Source organism: Gavia stellata, chromosome 16 (assembly GCF_030936135.1).
Source record: "Gavia stellata isolate bGavSte3 chromosome 16, bGavSte3.hap2, whole genome shotgun sequence".
NCBI classification, from domain to species: Eukaryota; Metazoa; Chordata; class Aves; order Gaviiformes; family Gaviidae; genus Gavia; species Gavia stellata.
This window is the reverse complement of record NC_082609.1, coordinates 15,513,016-15,534,074: the sequence shown is the minus strand read 5'-3', so window position 1 is coordinate 15,534,074 and position 21,059 is coordinate 15,513,016.

Here is a 21,059-nt window from a genome sequence, read left to right as displayed (position 1 = left end):
GATGAACAGGTAGAGGTGGGATGTTTAACACTGGTCACTACTGCATCAATTAGAAAACCACCAAAGACTGACTTATCTCTTCCTAAGCTGAGAATTACAAGGGTCACTTACTCTATTGCTTGCTCAGAGGAGGAGTACTGTAGCCTGCTGCACTGAGAGCACCCTGAGGAAGAAAAACCACAATAGCACTTACAGATGGATTAAACTCAACTCAGAGTTTAAGAAACTAAGGGCAGACACTACAGCCCTGAATCTATTGTTACAATATTTCTATTCGCTTTATTTAAGGTTATTATTAACCTCCATTATTTGCTTCTCCTTCTTGAAAGATGGTCCAATAAATAACTATATAAGCAACAGGTGTTGCAAGAATGCTTTAAAACAGTTATGCCAAAACCCCCCAAAAATCCCACCAACCCTATAAAAATGTAAAAAGTCCTTAAGGTAACTGTTAGCAGAAACTAATTCAAAAAATTTCACTGTCAAGACAGACATGTAGTGCCTTCCACATCCTGAAAAAGCAAAAGTTTAAGTTTCAAATCCACGATTTCCTGAATTTATAGCAATGCAGAAGGTATTCAGTTGGTGCTGAAATACATATATACGCACATAAAAAAATCCAGCGCTAAGACTGTCAATTCATTTAACAAATTGATTTACTATCTCAGAAAGCAGATGGCCCGATATTAGCAAGATATCAGAATCCTCCACGTTTAATTACCTGTGTACTGTCAAGCTGTCAGTAGTAGATACACTTTCTTTAAAACACTATCATATTGAATCTTAACATTTCTCAATAATATGTTCAAAAAGGACATAGACTTCTCAATACATAAATTGCCTTTCTAACAGAAGGGAGAGATACTCCTTATGGACCTTAAATTGAGTGCAAAATACCCAAAGCTGTTAAGGCTTATCCACACTGTAAAAGTAGAAAATTAAAGAATCCATTATGGTGGAAGGAAAAAAAAGAACCACATTCAAACGACCTCTTGTCTCCTGTGTGACATTGGTAAGTTTCTATTGTCAATGCAATTGTCAGTAGTGGAAAAAAAAAAAAAAACACAACAACAGACTTGGCATAGATTAACATTCTCCTTATTTCTGAAATAGCTTTACTAGAAGAATCAGCAGCTCAACAGGCAAGTTTGCTTGCCAAACCTATTCACATAGATGGGTTATGTCTGATGAAGAACTGTAGTAGGTATGAGTTTGGCAAACTTCTGAGGTGAAAAACTTGAACATGCAACTGTTAATTCCTAAACCAATAAGGTAACGGAAAAAAAAGAAGTTAAAACAATGAGGTGTCTTGTGAAAAAGATGAATCAAATGTGCTAATTTACGCCATGAACATAGAAAAACAGCAACACTATTCCTAATAAATAAAATTGAAGTGATCATATAAGAAATTAAGCACTTGAAAATTTGATTCATACTTCAACAAGGTTGAAGGAAAAATCCTAAGTATTAATCAATCAAGATTTATTATTTAAAATAATTTCTAAACATTTACAAACTTCAGATATTATGACGCTTAATTAATTCTTTCAGCTTCAGGGTTTTTCTCCTTATAGTTATGGTTTCCAGTTGTAACTCAACTGTGAATTTTAACATAAAGGAATCAACTTCTTTCTCTGTGACACCAAATAAGAGCACAACACTCCCCCTTTTTCAAGTTAAAAGATACTAATCTGCTTTTGTAATTTGTCCTGAACTGGGTCTACACCAATCAAGTCACAGAATCCTGTAGTTCTTTCTCAGTTCCAAGTTCTAGGTATTCTATATGCTATCAGCACAAGTGAAAGGATGGGTAGTCAGACTGCTGCTGATTTGACTTTCTCCTAAAGAGTCCTTTTTAGTTTGCCTTCCACTGTATTCTCCATTCTCAAGATACAGAGAAAACATTGTACAATTTCTTTGAATTTATTTAGCAAAAATTTAAAGACGACACATAAACCTTATGACTTGTAAGTATTTCACCACAAATGCAGTGATACTCAAAGACTGTAATTTTACTGAACATCTCTTACTCTCCCCAGTACTATCTAAAACAAGTTCTACATAAGTCCACAAACTGATTCAGATATGTACTAACTTTAAATGGGTAAGCACTCCACATGACTTTTACGTAGACTGCTTATTCAGTTCACTGTAAAGCATGTGAGACTTTTGCTAAATAGGTTCAAATGTGCACTAACACCAAGATTCCAGAATATTCATAATGCTGTACATACAAAAATAATAATAAAAACTATGCAATTTTAAGAAAAATAAGACAGTGTTAAGACTAATGGTATTGTGAATACCTCTGTCTATTTGATCTAGAAATAAAAGCAACCATCAAAAATATAATTATAATTAACAAAACTTCCCATATGATTCATTTATTTGGAGTAAACTTAAATTATCCTGCTAAAGGGAAATTCCCACCACATAGTTCCCATGTTAAGCCATAGATAATGTAACATTTTGAATTCATTTTCATCTCTCTCAGTGGTATTTTAAATCATTTGAAGAATCATCTTCAGAGCCAATATTGCTTTAGATATGTTTTACCTCCAAGATGAAGCTTTTCTTAAAATTGCAGGCAGAGTCCATAAAACCAATAGGTAGAATAAGTACTCTGGAGTTTTGTTTTTTTTTCTCTCAGTGTAGTTATAGACATACTAAGAAAACCAGCTTCTACAGCTTTAAGTCACTTAGTCTGCCATTAAATAAAAACAGATTCTGTGCACGTTTGTTTACTAGGATTTGTGAGCCTTAAACTTTTGTGAGGCATTTATAGACAGCAAGAAATCATATGAAGTCATAAACCTCACAAGCTAAAACAATAAGATTATTCTGTAATTACAAAATAAAATGAAAAAACAAGTCCACAATATCATTAGGCAATTGTATTTCAAAGAAACCTTGCAATATTCTGCATTTCATACTGATTCAAGAGGGAAGGGACATGAAGTCAAAAAAAAAAAAAAAGCAGCTGCTGGAGAGAAGAGAGTGAAGCAGTACATCACATTCAAAGAACAAGACTCCCTACAAAGAACAATTATCCACGAGAAGCACAGTCTCAAATTATAAAAAACTCCCAAATTATAGCACCATGCAGCCTCCAGCACCACCAAAAGAGACAGAAAACAGTGAAAGCATCTTAGCTGCATTATAGGGAGCCTTCAGAAAATAATCCTTCACACCACAAAATGACAAGCAAAAATAACCTTCTTTTTCCTAGTGTTTGTTGTTTTCTCCATAGCTTGGTACGTGGTAGCTTTTCTGGTACCTGCAACAACTCTTGTACTTCAGGCTAGAAGAAAAGTTTATTCGTGGCTCTTCTTGCTGTACTAAGAAATTCACTATTCCTACCAGACATTACAGTTTCTCTGACATACAACCACAGTCTGAAAGCTACAATTCCCTGAGACTTATTGGAAAGTAACAGAAAGGAGAGGGACAATAGTGAGAGTTACATAATAAACCCAGTAAGAATTACACCTGTTACCTAAAATTTCAGAGGTGAGCTATCTATCATGTCATCTTAATTTTTCAAAAACAATTTGACAGGTTCCCTCTCGCCATACATGATTTTTTTTTTTTTTCTTTTTAGTGAGAGAGAAATGATGCAAAGAAAAACAACAAACACAAGAAATTGTTAAGTTGTCAATAGCAGGAAAAGCTACCTGGTCAGCAATAACTTGTAAACAAGCACTTAAACACGTTATCTTAAAGCTCCATTGAATGTGATTTCACTTAGCGATATCTAAGCTTCTACAGAAAAACAGAAAACAAAACTTAATTTTTCATCAGAAGTCAAGATCATGAAGTTAAGATTACTGATTGCTTCCTGATTAAATACCATTAGATATTATTGACAATTTAGAAATTTTTTTTTTGCTGAAGCAGTAAAGCACAGAAAAAAGAATAACAAACAAGCACAGACAAATAAAGTGTATTCTTCAATATTTTCCCATGAAAACATGTATCAAAGTTACTTCAGGGTTAACAGCCACATAGACATTAATTGTGTATACTCTTCGGTAATAAAATAATTTTATTATTTTATATAGACTAAGTTATTTGTACAAGATCCCAGATATGAACAAGCTGATATAATGGCACTGAATTGCATGTATCCAGTCAATTCTTTCCTGAGGTTTCCAACAAATATATATGCAGCCATACACTATAGTATGCACACACATGCATGTATGGACATCCATTTAAGGTCTGTAACATGCGTGTTACACAACAATATTTCAAATGTGACCTCCTTTTTGGAAGCTGTAAACTTTGCAGACCAAATATCGATTTATGAATTTGAACACAAATAGTATTTTGCCATTTGCTCAGAAATTAACTGCTTTGTAGCACAGGGTTAACTTTAAATTAGTTCTTATACAAACATATATGCGATATACTACAAAAAGTCCTTTTGGAAGTAGGAATGCATAAGTATCTTTCATGCAGTATATTTGAATTCTTCCGTATTATATTATATATTCTCCTCTTAAAAATGTAATCCCTTCAAAGAATTATCTTGCTAGAAAAGACATTTTCCTTTTTTTCTGCTTAATTCTGCTTTCACAAGTTGCAGCAAAAACTCGTTCACACATTAGCTTCCCTCACTAAACGTATGTAAAACACATCAAGTGACATGTTGCTTTTCATAGACTATATGCCACTTACTGCACTGAAAGTTCAGAATTTGTTCTCAATAGTTTTACAAATTTGATGTAAAAAAGTTAAAAATAAGAACTTTTACATTTCCTTAAATATATTAACACTATTAAAATTGCATCTAGTACTTCACATACTTATGATACTGTGCTATTGCCATGATGTTCTGTAAGTAGGCAGATCAGACTTGTACATAGAAATAGTATCTTTAATTAGACCAACAGTTTTAAATGTAAAATTATAGAAACATTGGGGAAACTAAGGTCTTTGGGTGTTTAAAATAAAGTCTATCTAGCATGTTACAGGTTTAAAAATGTGTGTTTCTATCTGAAGATCTTAGAAAAAATTCTACAGGAAGGTAACAAAACTAAGGGGAGGGAGCTATAAGTAACAAGAACATAACCACAAGTACTGTTAGCCATGAATTCAGCAATGTTTCCTTTTGAGTAGAGACTGAGCTGGAGTCAAGCTCATCTCTACATTTACAGGTCAAAGTCAATATAGATAACAAGTACAAGAGACAAAAAACAGCCCTGACAAACTAAGCTGTAATTGCTAGCAAACTAAACTGGAAGTAACCGGAGATCAAACAGCACACAAAAATAACCGCAAACCTGGATGCAATGTGTTAAACAGATTACAAAAAAAAAAAAAACCACAAACCCAAACACACCAGGTAAAAACTAATAGTGGCAAATATAATGTATCAGACATGGACAGTAGAGTTGACTGACGTGTACAAAATCGCAAACAGAGTGTTAACCTGTGACACACAACATGGATAATTGGGCAAAGTATGAAACAGGAATTAAAGCAGAAAAAAATATTAGAAGCTGAAGCAGGTGAGAGCTGAAGCTCTTACCCCTCCCCAAACTGTGTGTGTGTGTGCGCAATGCCCTTGCAAGGATGATGTTGCAGAACAGAATGCTGAAGCCATTACAGTGAGCCCATTATTATCTCACGAGAAAGAAGAATGGAGAGAGGATTACAATAAGTTTGATGGTCTTAAAACATTCAGAAGACAAAATCATTATTTAATGATATTAAACAGCTATATTAATATCTATAGAAAAGGTTCTGTCACATTAAAAACTAAATAGCCACAAAGATTATATACCCCTACTCTGCCCAGGGGATCCTAATTCAGTCTTACCTACATAGTATATCAGAAGTAGAGATTCAGCTGTCTGACACAGCTGGGAAAACTACTGATCCTGATGATAATGAAAGGTCCAAATTAAATTTCAGCTCCACTTCTATAACAGGCCCATAAAAGAGAACATAGGCTTGCAGCAAAGCAGCCCATTCAGGCCAGCTACATAAGATTGCGAGCTCTGATTTGCCAGCTCTACAATCTTGGTATAAAGATGAGCTGAAGAGAAATATTGTCATTATCACCACAAACTCAATTACGGCGGCTCATGTTGGAAACAAGGTTAGCACAAACACATCTGAAGGCAGTATGCATAGCCATAGGATAGGACAGTGCTGGTAAGAGACATCTACTTCGTGTACAAGGAAAAGAACATAACTACATCTACTTTGTTAAGGACCCACAAACCAGAAGAAACATTAGACTCAATAGGTAAAACAAAAAAAAAAAAAAAGAATTCTACTGTCTCATCTGATTTATAAGTGGGGAATGTGCAACACAGCTGTGACATTTTGTTTGCAGCATTCCTGATAAAACATTTTCCTTGAAGAAACATGTTATAGAAGAAGGAGTAAGGCTGGTCTGCTGGTACAGAAAGGTCTTGTGCCTAACACAAGATAGGTATTGCTCATCGTTCATCTGTCTACTATGTAAAGCCAGATACTACTACCAACTAAGGTCCCTGTGGCTTGAATCAAGCTGTTAAATATGTACAGGTAAATGTAAGTAACAGGAATTTATCTAAGCAGCTAAACAATCCAAAGGTTATTCCCATTAGATTTTGAAGTAGGAAGTATTAGTTTCATAGCAAGAAAAGTAATGAAGTCTATTCTACTATTTTTCTGTCTGTCCTGGTTGGATATTGTGTTTAGTGAAAGTGCAAAAATCTCACAGACTCGTCCCCGAGTTAGGACATTTGCGAGTTCTACGTATGCAGTCCACGTACCAGCAAAGTCTTTTGCCTCTAAGCAGCTAGGTCTAAGTTTCCAAAATTCCCAGATGCACCCTATCTTAATACTCTTATGCTAAGTCTGGCTGAAATCAAGTCACCTGTTGATAAGCTGCTGAGAAGGGATGGAGTACACGAAGAGGCATTCAGAGACACCATTCTCTCCCAAGCCTTGTTTCCTTAAGAAACAAGTTCCTTAAAGTCATCAACTACTGCGTTCATCACTTGGCACACACAGTCCTGTCAAAATAGGCCTCTAACAACCCCTTCCCCTCAAAAACCCAAAACAACTAAAACCAACTCAAAACTAAGAACCCAAAGTTTTACCTCATTGTGAGATTGCAGCAAACTACTGATTCCAGTAAGTGCTTAATCTTCTTTGATTGAGCAGTAAAGAGGCCCTCAATTCTAAGTCAAGGAGCCACTCCCTCAACATCTGATTTCTGCAAGTTTGGAATAGTCTCAGATCCCACTAAAAATACACGTTCCCCATATGGCATCTCTCCACGAGGCATCCTGCCTGGGTAAGAATAAAACTTTCCTTGCTACTGCAGCAAATATAGTCCTCCATTGAAGGACACCACCTTACATTAAATCTTGTGAAAGTAAAAGTACAGCATGACAGAAGAAACAGTATAGCTACATAGTAGTCCTTATTCACGTCCTTTAACTTATGTGGCTATATAAGCTAAAGAGTACAGCCCTCAAAAACAATCTCCAAGGTTAATTGGAATGTGAATGGAATACAATACAGAGCACTGTATCCTTTTGTAGTTTTATTTTTCCCCTATGACAATAGACATTACATTCTTAGCTTCTGTTTGCATCTAATGAATACACCGGGACATTCCAAGAACAAAACAGACTACCATTTTTCATAGCCTTATTTACTCAACTTTTGTTTGTTCAATTGAATATAGCTGGGGAGTTCGCATTCAGCGTGACATATTTACTGACATTGGTACACAGGATACTCTAGAAGATATTAAGTGTTGAAATAAAGTAACTGCTTTCACTGCTTAAGTATCCCTGGTTCACTCACCATGTATAACACATTTCAAAAGCACACACAGCGCAGAAGCTTACACAATAAAATCTTCAACTGAGTATTTTCACATACATTGGAGAAACTGATTCTATTCTCTGTCAGAGTAAATCAATATTTATACCATCTAAGAGATCTGACTAATACTAGCATTTACTGCATAGACCACTGAAATTTAGATACAAATTTAATAGGAGTAACACAAGACAAGTAATAAACACAGGGTAAACAAAAGCTATTTCTATTTCCTTTAGGCTTCTGCAACCATCAGACAGATTTCTAAGTGGTTGTGGATGTTCTGTGTTCTCTAGGATGTTACTGTTCAAAACAATCACCATTTATCATTTTTCCCCCTCAAAACATTTACAAGCATAAGGCAAATATGTGCAGATACAACTAGCTAGAAAATGACTTAGATAAAAAAGCAGAAGCTAGTAAGCAAAGACATGCAGGGTTTGGAGATCTGGAATCACTAGTCTAACTAAAGGGCCTCAACATATTATAGTTTTCATCATTCATATGAAAGTCCATTCTATTTAAAGATGACAGTGCTGTAGTATGTATGGGAATGTCAGCCTCAGTGGATGTACAGATAGCCAATCACGTCTACAGACAGCAAATATTTTTGGATGCTATCACACTATCATTTAAGAATTTTTCCAAAATACTGCTACTGCTGTACACAACCTTTACCTGACATGCTTTACTCTCTCTTCCACAACTCCCCCTCCAGTGAACAACAAGGTTCTGTGCAATATTTCTACTGTTCTTCAACTCAATGTTCTATTTTGCAGCTAAAAATACAAAGTTCTTAGCTGAACAAGAACATCCTTGAAAGATGTTCTTAAGTGCCATGTTTCCTTTTGTACTCTAGATAGTTGTTGGCATCTGTACCTAGTTATTACAAAATATTTGCCATTCTGATGCAATGGGCCCTTTCCCACCGAGGAAATTGAAGGAATGCTTTAGATATACCACCTCTTCCAGAGAAGACACATGATGCCTCTATACAACTCCTCCAGCTGAGTCACCCCCTGTACAGCATCCAAATTTCACACAGATTACAGTCACATAACAAGCATCATAACTTTCAATACTTCTGATACACCTGAGAACATGATCCCACATAAACTCTGCTCGCAGCTCTGAATGCCTGAGTATTCCAGCTTCCAGCCCTCGAAGTCCAGGCCTGCTTACAGGCTCCACAAGTAAGTCTACTGGCAGCTGAAGACTCCTTTGGAATGAGGTATCTGTGCAGTCTTAACAACAAGAATTACTATATAGGAAGATTAAGCCCTAAAAGCAATCCTCTTGAATTCAAACTCAATACCAATACCTACTCTAAGGTCACATATCAGATTATCTAGTACTCTGTGTAGAAAATTCATCCCAATCTGACATTCCTTGTAACCAACAAGGTGCTGGACAGGACCCACCAAGAGAAGCTCATGCTGCAGTTGATGGCAGTTTGTCTCCAATTTGACAGAAGCTTCCCTGGATAGCTTTTTTTTATTGTAATACTACAAAATTCAAGTAAATTTATTTTCTCAGACACTTTCATATGCCTAAAAGCTACAAAGATTCTCCTTTCAAATGTTGCCCGAGATCTACTAAGCAATGATTTTTTTAAAAAAAACATTTACTTAAAACCTCCACTGATCTTAGGAAGCTTTCTCTGTACAAGATCCAGCAAGGTTCTGTTAAAGAGAATCAAATAGGGATTTAACCAGCCATAGCCAACAGAGCTCCCATCGCTTTTATAACACTTACTGTACACACGGAGAAAAAGATAAATCTGATATTAGTCAGGTCCTGTGGGACTTGAGAGAGAAAGTAACTTCTTGAAACATCTAGTGGTACATATAAATGGAAAGGTTGTAGCAAAATGTTCACTCAGAACATTTCAATCAATGCAGCTTTCGACAGAAATGCCAAATGGGACAAACACTTCACCGTCTTTCATGGTTGCCACTGTTTCATGTTCTACTCGATGAATAAAATGAAACACATTTTGCTAAGTGTCTTACATCACTGTAAAGACCTGTCAGTACCTAGACCCCAAAATATTAAAACTCCAAGAGAAATTTAAATTACTTTGAATTGAGAGAACTACAGTGAGAAATCAGAGTCCATATCCAGATGGAGGAGGAACAACATTTCACCTAAAAGAAACAAAAGCAAACCCAGAAACTAAATGTCTAACACCATAAGAGGGGATTTCCTTCACACTCAGGACCATGATTACTTGTAGCATCTGAAATGGGCGAGTTAATGATCACTAAAAATGTCACTAGAAGAAAGTGGAAAGATCTGTTTTTAAATTTTTTGTAACTAAAAGATGACAGAGCCAGATGAAAAAGTACATCTTACTACTTGTTCATTTCAGTAGGTTCCTCCATTAGCATTTACTTCCAGTATCTGCTTCACTACTGAGCACAAGGCTAGAAGCTAAACTTCATACCACTTCCTTAAAAATCTCTCATTAACATTGACCATCGATTAGCCTGCTCCAATGCCTCCTCATTTCCAAAAGATGCAATGGTATTGATTTTTAGTTTGGCGCTTTCTTTGAAAGTATAAGGTGGATTCTGCCTCATTTTCTAATTTGTCAGTCTTCACTCTATACATCCATCTTTTTCTGACTTATTTCCAAAGCTGTCTCTTTCTCTGTACATAGCATATGTTGCTATATAGACAATGTACTGACAGCATTTAATTTTTTATGTGCGCTTCAGTACACCCTACACTCTCTTCTACTATGTTCTTATTCCTATATATATATAAATGTATCTTAGACTTTTTATGTAGCAAAGCTACTAGTACCACCTTTCTTTACTTTGCACACGCCTTTTTTCAAAAGCTAATTGATTTACACACCTTCTTGATCACCTATACTGGTCTTTTACACACTACCAAGAAGCACACATATAGTCCAATTAGACTTGATTACCGTCTGAATCAGGCACTGCACAGTTCATTTATGATTAGTTTTTCTGCTGGATATTTCCTCATGTATTGCCATGCCCCACTTTATAAGTTTTAGGCCCTTTTAACCTATCTCCCACCTACAGCTACAGTTCTCCTTGGCAGAAATTCCAGAACCTCCTGCTGTGTTGGATGTCACTTCTTCAAGTTCTGCAGCTTTGGTAATAAACCTTCAACGTAGTTAGACTGCCAACCTATGTTATCATGAACCAGCACAATGCTGAGACAGAGGCTCAATAAATGATACAGTTGTGGGATTCATTACAAAGTCAGATGAGCTCTTTGTCACTTAAGTAGACAGGAGAGACTGACATTAAAATACAGTTCATTAAAAGTGAATTTGAGCCTCAGCATTCACTGTACCAAAACATCTGGAGACAGTCTAATTTATACTGGAGTGCCTTAAAAAATATTTGAGCTTCTAACTAAGCACAGGGGATCTGGCAAGTAAAAGGCTGCCATTTTTGTATCACTATATACTTGAGGAGGATTTATTTTTATGAATGCCACAGTACCTCCCATCAACTGAGAAACCATGGACAAAGTACCATGCACCATTCATATTAAAAGCTATTATTTCAGAAAATATTGCAAATGGTTGGTTTTGGAAATTTGTCCAGGAAAATATGCAGTTAAGTAGGTAAGCTCCTGTGTATTCTTTTATTTATTTTACACATTCATCACTTCTGTCTAGATACGAAAGTAAAAAGGCAAAGCCAGGGAATAAAAGAAGCAGAAGACATGCAGAGGAATCCAGATGATAGCTAGCCCATGGAAGCACCTTTCCCTGTCTTTGCAGTGCAAACATAAGGAGAAATCTATTCTAAAAATAAAACATCAGTTTATTGCTTTTGTCTATTCTGAAAGGATGATGTTATTTATGTAAAGTTCTTCATTCTTGACCTTCACATTTCATTATTATATGGTACCTTCTTGGATCATTAGGACTACAAACACATCAGATAAAGTAAAATAAAAACTTTGAACACTTAACATTAAAACACAGCCTAGCTCAAAGAACCCTTATAGATTGACAATCAAGTTTTCAGAGTGCCTCGGAAACAGCTAACATCTGTTTTCTTAATGCTTTTCCCTTTTCTTTAAGAGAAAACTTGTTACTATGTTATCAAAAAATGCAACGAAAAAAATGGGACCAAGACATACGCTAAAGACCTGATAATGAACATGAGTACATCAAGGCAGGTGGAAATACCAGTGAAATTCCATGCTTCTCTTTCGATGCACTTTTATTGTCATTTGTTAATACATCAGAACTGTTTAGTCATGTTGAGCATATGTAAATTCACACTTTTTCTTTTGATCAGAAAAGGCTCCATGAAAGGCAGAGGCATGAATGCTCATGTAGAATAGTTAGGACAGTATGCATTGTCAACTAACTTCAGAAGCCAAAGGAAAACACTCAAAAAAATAACAAAGCAAATAATATGTACCTACACACTAGATGCACCAAAATCTTACATTCCAACCTTGATTTGCACTTATCCATTTATGCTTGTTTAAATCATAAAGCTGTTCCCTGAGAATTTCTATTCTAAAATATTTGAATTTCATGCTCAATTACCTATTTTAAAATATATTCTTATTTACTTAAGTTCATAATACTGAAAAAAATGCAATGTGGGTTAACTTGATAATCTGGAATGGAGTGTCATGAGGTTTTGAGGTGTTTTGGGTTTTTTTTTTTTTTTTTTTTTAAATAGATCAAGCCCCATTATCTTTCATAACTCACTCTGTCTTCCCATAGTCATTTTGTCTGCTCATAGCCGTTTATCTAGAAAGTTATTTCTAAGTGTGTTAACTATTAACAGTATAGTTCAAGTGCTTGGATAATACTAATTAAAAATTACAAAAATTAGCATATTACTTTCTAGGCAGCACCACATTAGGAACATGTTAGCATCCTAAACTAGTAATTCCTGCTGTGATAGTCTCAGTTAGTAATTATGTATGGAGGAGAAAGATCATCATAAAAATAGCTTTAACAACAGCTGTTTACATCTTTAAAATAAACTAACAATGTAGTGACAAGTCTGCCATTGACATAAATTCTATTTTCACTTCATAGTCAAATGAAGAGTGGGAATCAGAATGAGTCTCAGTTAGTTCATGCAGAAATACCATTCAAGCAGAACTTGTAAAAATTCAACTCAAAGAAGCTGCATTTGGTGTGAGAGTAGAAGAATATGACCCCAAGGAAATATAACGCGCTATTAAACCACAGAGGTATTGAGTTATTTTAACCCAACAATTTTTATGGTAAGCATTTGTATTTAGCAAATGATGGAGCACAAAACACACAAATATACTGTGCTAATCACTTCACAGTTCAAAGGTAAACCTTACACTTTTTACAACAGTATCAGCTGTTGTCAAGATTCAAAACATATGTGAAAGCAAACAACATAATGCAATTAGTTAATTTTGGTAGATTTGCACTAGTGTTACCAAAGCAGAGTTTGTTCCAAACACATCACAAAATTATAATGAAAAAAATTTCAGCAAATTCCTGAATGTGCAAATATATTAACTTTTATTTTTGATACCACTTATTTCTGTATCACTGAACAAAGGAAGAAGATAAATTGTTCAGTTTTGCTTCTAGAAGTGTCAGACAGAATGACTCCCTATTGATTTTCCTGCTGCTGTTCTGCTGAGGGTACAATTGAAAGACATGCAAGTACTTTACACTTTTCTAAGGTAAGTAAACATTTAGACACTGAAACACAGAACAAGGTCTAGCAGGTAAAGTAGCTGAAAAACACAGAACAAAGTAAATCAGTAGCCTTAACACTGTCTAACTGACAATAAAGTATTTAATTGAAATTTGAACAACCATATGTGCACCAGGTACAGATGTGATCTATTATCAGTAGCATTAGTGATTTTGCACTATTGAAGTGAATTCCCTACTGTTTGAAAAATGACCAAACACAATTTCTGATCCATGGACGTTGATTTTTATATGGAAACTCTATCAAGATACCCTCAAACAAGAAAAGAATCACAGAAAATGTAAAAGAGCTTATAAGCAACTTATAAACAACTATTTCCTTATTTTACAGAAAGAGAACTAAGGAAAGCAGGAAAAATTATAACTGATTTAGTCCAAAGTAGCATAAATGCCTCTCAGCTAGCTCTTACCTAACTTCAGTATTGACAGCAGGGTAATCAGAGCAATGCAATTTGCAGTTCAGGTAAGTTACTCCTGCATATATTCAAAGTCCTGGGCAGCTTCATAGCCAACACTAAGTTCTGGGCTATTCAGTGTGCCTGATGAAGTTTTATCTACCCTGGATAGCAGTGCAGGCCTGTCCTACCACTTCTAGTTCTGCTATTAATTACAATTCACTGTAATTAATAGCAGAAATATAAATGAACTTATAACTGACAATTTCCTGTCCCATGCCTTGATCCTTTCTGAAAGTACTGTTGTAAGCACTATTTCTTCTAAACATCAATGAGGCTGATAAAACATATACCAAGTTTAAATATCAAAAGCATCAACAACTGTATTTTGGTTAAAATTCCTTTTTCAATGATACTTATTGCATAAGCCTTAGAGCACAAATTTACTTTTTTTGAATTTATAAGTGTGACTTCACAGCTGTTGCTCTCAAATGCAGTCAATATTTGTGTATTACTTTAATGAGTTGCTAGTAACCCAGACTCCTAAAGCACAGCTGTGCTTTTGGAATCAAACATGCAATTCCCATAGATTTCAGTTACCAGAACTGCATTGCTTCTTCTGAACCTCTTTTACTTTACATTTCTGGCACGTCACTTAGGGGTTTTTTTCCCCTTCTTTTCCCTCCACGCTTTTCAAAGGAGTCCTGTATGAAGAGATGATGTTTGGTGGCTCTACCAAGCAGCTGGGATACTTTGATATCTACTGGAGTCCAGCTGTGAATGTGGATTGAAAGGATAAGTCAAAGCCCAGCAGACTATGATTTTTAAGATTTATGGGTTTTTTTTTTCCAGGCACCTTGGAAAATCTGAGGCAAGCTTGTTTATCAGTGCACAGCTCCAGAGAAACAAGCCTTAGCAACACATGTTAATGAGTCTTGACTAGAACTTAATTTTTGTGAGTTTGAGGACCAGTTTACACACATTCTCCTTAACTTCCATTTGGCTGTATGTCAAAAGGTTTCTGTTTAAGCATTGAGAACTAGTCATATACTGCATAGCCATTTTAAAATAGTTTTTAGGTTTAAAAGGAGTTATGCTTCTTTTCCCCGTTTACAAGAAAAATATTCCCCCTTCTTTGTTATACTGAGAGGCCAGTCATGAATTCAACCATTAATGAAGCTCAGTAGTACACAGCACAAAGCTCAAAGAGAGTATCATTTTCAGGCATGCACAGGAGGAGCAAATGGTTAATTCTGAGACATAATTAAAGCTGTTTAGAAAATGGGAAGAAGGAGTTCTCTCACGGTCTTTCCCAAATACATACATATTTACTTTTTAATAGAAATTGTCCAGGCACTTCTTCAAAAGATTAAATTTCTCTTTTCACCAACAGACCAAATTTCAAACACCTCATAGTGCAGAGTTAAGGGTATCAATACTTTTCCGAGGATAAAGGATACAAATTCACATATATTACTCAAGTCTTTCCTTGCTCTTCCCACCACCACAGCAAAACCACAAACCCCCAGAATGACAGTTATGTTTGTTTGTCTTCAGCTATAGCTTTGCTTAGCCAAGTCCTTCAAAGTAGTCAGAGCTGTATCAGAAGGAGCGCAACATTCAGCATGTAAAACAGAAAAGAGGGTAAGAAAGCATAACTTACCAGAAACCACAAATTTATTTGTGCACAAAAATGAAAGATTTTCAGGGAGTTTTCTCTTTTGTATCTACATATCCACTTGCAACCTGCCTATATATGTTTCTGCAGGCTTAAGGTCTAACATACATTTGGCTTAGGCTTTTTTTTTTAAATGAAATTTTACTTCTTAATTCCCAGTTATGTTTCTGTCAAATGTAGAGTTCAATGTCCTGTCTTCCACTAACACTGTTCCACCAAACAATACCAATATTTCAGTGGCTAGATACACACAGAAGCAATTATAACAAAACTATCAGTGGCATGTAAAACAAATCCTAGATTATTCTAGGCACTTTGGAGAGTTGAAGCATTCCTCTCGGATAACTAACAAAACTGCTTACAAGGAATAATGCCTCTTCACCTACATTGGTTTCATGTAGAAAAAGCAAGTTTTGGTAAAAGCAAACCCAATCAATACTGAAGGGATCCAACCACATACCTAAATTTTCCGGAAAAGCATTTTAGTTTTTTTTTCTGGAGACAGAAAACAACATGTTATTTGTAATGTGGGTTCCTACTTCTTTAATCCGTATAGAGAAACATGCATCAGGTTTCAGCGTACCAAAAGAAAATAATCAAAAGGTGGGGGGAGGAGAGGGGAGGGACAAAATGATCTTTCAAAGGAATAAATAAAAACCCATACAGAAAGCTGGCTGCATCATTTAAAATAAGTTGTTTGCCTGGCTAAGTCAGGGGAAAACTCTTGAATGTGTGGCAGTTTGAGTGTTTGTTCTTGATCAGATCACCACCAGCCAAAACTCAAGCTAAATGAACTGGAAATCATCCCGATTGCCAAAACCTGATCCTCACATAAGAACAGATGTGTTTTAAAAAAAAAAACAGCCAACCTATCATGGTCATGACCTGTGGCCTTTAGTTGGCTGGGACTAGGCTACTGCAATCATCTTATCCTTGCATAAGTATTTATCTTTTTTAAAAGCAATGTACGTAAATTAAAAAAAAAAAAACCAAGCTTGAATGCGGCATCAGAGCATCTTGGTGACTGTGAGGAGGGAAAGGAGAATAATTTTTTGGTAGTGTTTAATTTAATTCCATTTGCCTATATAAGGGGTACTTATACATACTCATCTAGTACTGTTATTCTTTCAAAAATAGCATGTCTTTTACCTCGATTCACAAGCGGTGCTACTACTGTCTTGTTTTTTGTTTAGTGGAAAAAAACAGGTGAGAAAGATTATTGATAAAAACACGTGCATGATTTTTATGTAACATTCATCATACAAGTGCTTTTTTTACCAAGGACTTTCAAGACATTTCTGCTGCAAATTAATGCATAGATCTAAGGTCAGTACTGTTTCCTATCATCAGAGAGTTAATTTATTAATTTTCATGCAACATTTTATTCTTAACAAGTTTTAGCACGTTTGTATTGGGTTCTTCCATTTAGCCAGAAGAACCCTACACCACTAGATGTCACTACAAACAGAACATTGCGAATCACACATTCCTGATACTGGATTTACAGACCATCCTGCTTTATTATTATCTTTTGCAAAAACAAAAATTAAAGTAAAGGTACTTTCAAGTCATATTGACTTGCTCGTTTAGTTGAAGATGAGTAATTGCCAATTTTCAAATACATACTGAATCCCCAGTACTTGGTTATAAAGGTATGATGAGTAAAAACGTTGATGAAACAAGAGTTGAAGGATGGGGATGATTACAAATGCTACCGCTATCTTATTTATTAGCTGATAACGTCATGCATAGCCATTCAGTTTATTATTTTTTCTTAAGAAAGCATTGTAAGTATCTGTCTCATTAGAGAGCAGAAGTAGTACACATGATTAATGCACATATGCTACAACATTAATTAGAGAATCAGATTTTGCAGAAGATTGGTAATTTGATAGTGACAATTGTAGCTGAAATTAATTGAGTCTTTTCTGGAAATCTTCTGATGAGACAAAATGAAGAGAAATCACAAGGATGCCACAATCCAGCTTGAGGTAGAAAGAAGGCAGGAATTATGTTCAGCATAAGACAAAATGCCTCTCAATAAAGCGGAATTTGCACTATGATTTTGCAATTATATTCCATTGTCTGCATTGGCTTCTAATGGAGGAAAAGAAAAATCAGGCCACATAAAAAAAAGCTTGGTTTTAACACAGACAAACAAAGGTTCCAATCAGTAATATAAGCAATCAACAGTTAAAATGTCCTTAATAATAGGATAGTGGCAACAGAATAATGGTAGGAGAAAATAACTATTCAAATTACCCTGCTCAACTGACATTTAATAAATTCATATTTAAAAAATGACATTTAGAGAACTAGATGATAATGCAAATGAGGGCTATATTTATGAAGGGGTGAAAAAACAGCTTCTAATCTCAAGAATAAGAATATCCTAGGTTTTGGTACCTGGCAAAAATATTGAAACTTGCTGATGAATAGTGATATGGTGCAGTACTGCAATTATATACTATTCTGGGCTAAATGCCATGGATTCTCCATCTGCCCTTACTGCCATTGCAGAAATAACTTTCTAGCATTGGTTCATTCTTGTTTATCCGTGTCACCCTCTTGACATGAGCTATCATTTTCCTAATATAAAATGGTCCAATAGGCCAAAAGCGAGATGCTGTAGCCTACAGCTGGGACGTTGCACTGTGCCAAACAGTTTGGTTACTAACTTTCCTATGATAAGTTAAGTATGTGGATGTCTCCGTCCATTCATGAACATGTATTATACATTTCTATCCTGCCTAAGAGTTTCCACTACAAAAATTCTTTAAGAGCATTTTCATTGTCTGGAACAGTCCTCTGAGATTTATCAGAAGCTTTTTGTGGTCCCTTTTGCTTGGCTGCAAAAACATACAAGGAGCATTTTCAGCAACAAACTAAAACTTATTTTGGTCAGCATGAAATGCAGCACAATGGTGGTACTGCCCTTGATCCACTCATCTGTCTTGGAGCAAGGAATCCAAAGGAATTCCCTTGAACCAGGTCACAGTTTTGTCTCACACCGCATTTTCTTAATGACTATTCCTTTTGTTAAAAGAAAAAGTTTGAAGTTCACTTGCATTTCATTATTACTAAAGACAATTTTGTATTCCTAACACTTTATTGCTAAATGGGGCTATACAGTTTACGGGACTTGGCAATGGAGTCGAATATTCTACATATTACATACTTGAATCTCAGATTTAATAATATTGTCTCTCAAAACAGCCATGAAGTATTTGCCCTGGCTTATAGAAGGAACTGCCTTTGCAGACATAAACAATTAGATCATTTATTTATTATCTTTGATGCAGTATAAGACAAAGATATCAGTTTTCCCTTTCTGCTTTATAATGTAGTTAATGCCTATACCAGTTTAGAGAACCACGATATACTGCAGAAGGTTTAAACTCTTCTGCTGATGTATAACATAAAGCTTGGGAAAGAAAGAATTGAAACCCTATTTGTGACAATGTCAAAGATGGGCAGGGTGGTGAGGAAGGGACTGTATTAGACATTTCGGAGCAGCCTTAATTCTGTTCCCTTGTTTATGTGTTTTATGATGTGTTTCTAATTACATGATTACTCAAGATTGCCCCATAGGGCACCAGCCTCACTCACTAATGAGATCAGAGAGTGCAATTACAGGGCTAGAATGATGGGCAAGAAAGGTGTGGGAAGGGTACTATGTTTCTATGAGAGGCGACAGGAAGAGATTTTGGAGGATGCATTAAGAGGTTATACAGAGTAAATTCTCATTCTTAAAATTAAACTATGTCAGATATTTAATTATCTCCCCAATTTGTTTCAGACACAGCTAAAGATATGAAAATGACCAGTGTCCTTGCTTTTAAAGATTCCATATTGATTCCAACATTTATGCAGGACTGCAATGAAGATTCTTATCAGGTCCAGAATACACATGCTACACAACAGCTTCTTCATGCAGCTATCATATCGCTCACTAGGTGTGATACCAATAGATTTGGGTTGTTGTCCTTCAATTCCTTCTTCATAGCAATTCCTTAAACAGACAGCTGCAGAAGTACATAGCTGACATACTGCTACTATTGCCTATAATGAAGTTATATATATACAGTTTACATGTCCTAGTTGAAGCCTCTCCCTCACACTTCCCCTTGTAGGTTGAAGGCTTATTTGTAACTGTTCTGTTTGCCCTGTGCATAGATCTATCACAAGCCTGCATGACTTAAAGGAGGAACAAAATGTACCCTGTTTGCTTTGCACCCAGACGTATCACAAGGCTGTTTGGTATACAGCACAAAGTGAAATATTTTGCGGTTTGCTTGTTTGGAACAATTGAATAAAAATAGTACAATTATGATACCGGTACTCATTCTGAAAGTACCTGAAGGAATAAGATGATCGGCATCCAGTCTGCAAATAAGTAACATCTATGTGAAGAGGTAAAATGGACCATCACCCTTTTCAACAAGCCAGAACAGACTGGTTCAGATGTGTAAGAACTGAAGTCACCCTTTGGATGAGACTGGTCTTGATCAGTGGGAAAAAAGTTTATGAAAACCATTGACGCACAATGGAGCTTGGGGAAAAAAAGACGATGCAGTTTCATTCCGGCTCTCAGAGGAAGGGAGCCACTGAAGACAGCTGCCATGTGAAGCCACTGCCTGGTTGTATCCAGGCATCCCGTAGCTGTGACACACTAGTGTGCTCTTGCTTACCACAGATGCACAGGGTCCAACACAAAGGTAAAGCTAAAAAAACCACTTTCCCCAAGATAGCTAGTGTACCTGAAACACTAGCAAAACTTGATTATACACGGACCTCCTTCAAAGTTCGAAAGGGTTTTCCTACTACTCCACACACTAGCAATTTGGAACCAACTCCTCTCCTTTATAATCATAGACACTCCTTAAAATACTGCAGGAATGGCCTTCAGTTACTACCCTCCAAGTATAGTTGCTTCCTTAGTAATAGACAGTGACAGAAAACTGTGCAAGAACTGCATCTATACAAATAAACAGATGCATACAGATTACAAGATTCAGGGGGCTATGATTATTAAGAGTTCATATGGCTAGTGTCACTCTGCAAAGTGCAGAAGTGAGGACTGAACCGTAGTGGAATAGTCAAATACATAATTGGCTTTACTTGTGTTTTTAATATCAGTTTGTTTAACAAAAAGACAAAAACCCCATCTTTAATCTTATCCAAAATTCCACAAGATACCTGGTAATGAATTACTCTGTCTCAGATTATGATATAGATGCCATTTTGCTATTCCCCCCATTTTTCCTGGAAAGGATAGTGCTGCTGTTCTTGCGGGTTTTCTTTAGCACTAGTCAGTGCTGGGTAATAAGTGACAGTGATTTCATCCAGTGTTGGGTTGAAGACATATAGTTCATTTTATACTGTATTTTTTAGACAGTCTCCTAATTTATGTATTTAAAAACAAAGGTGA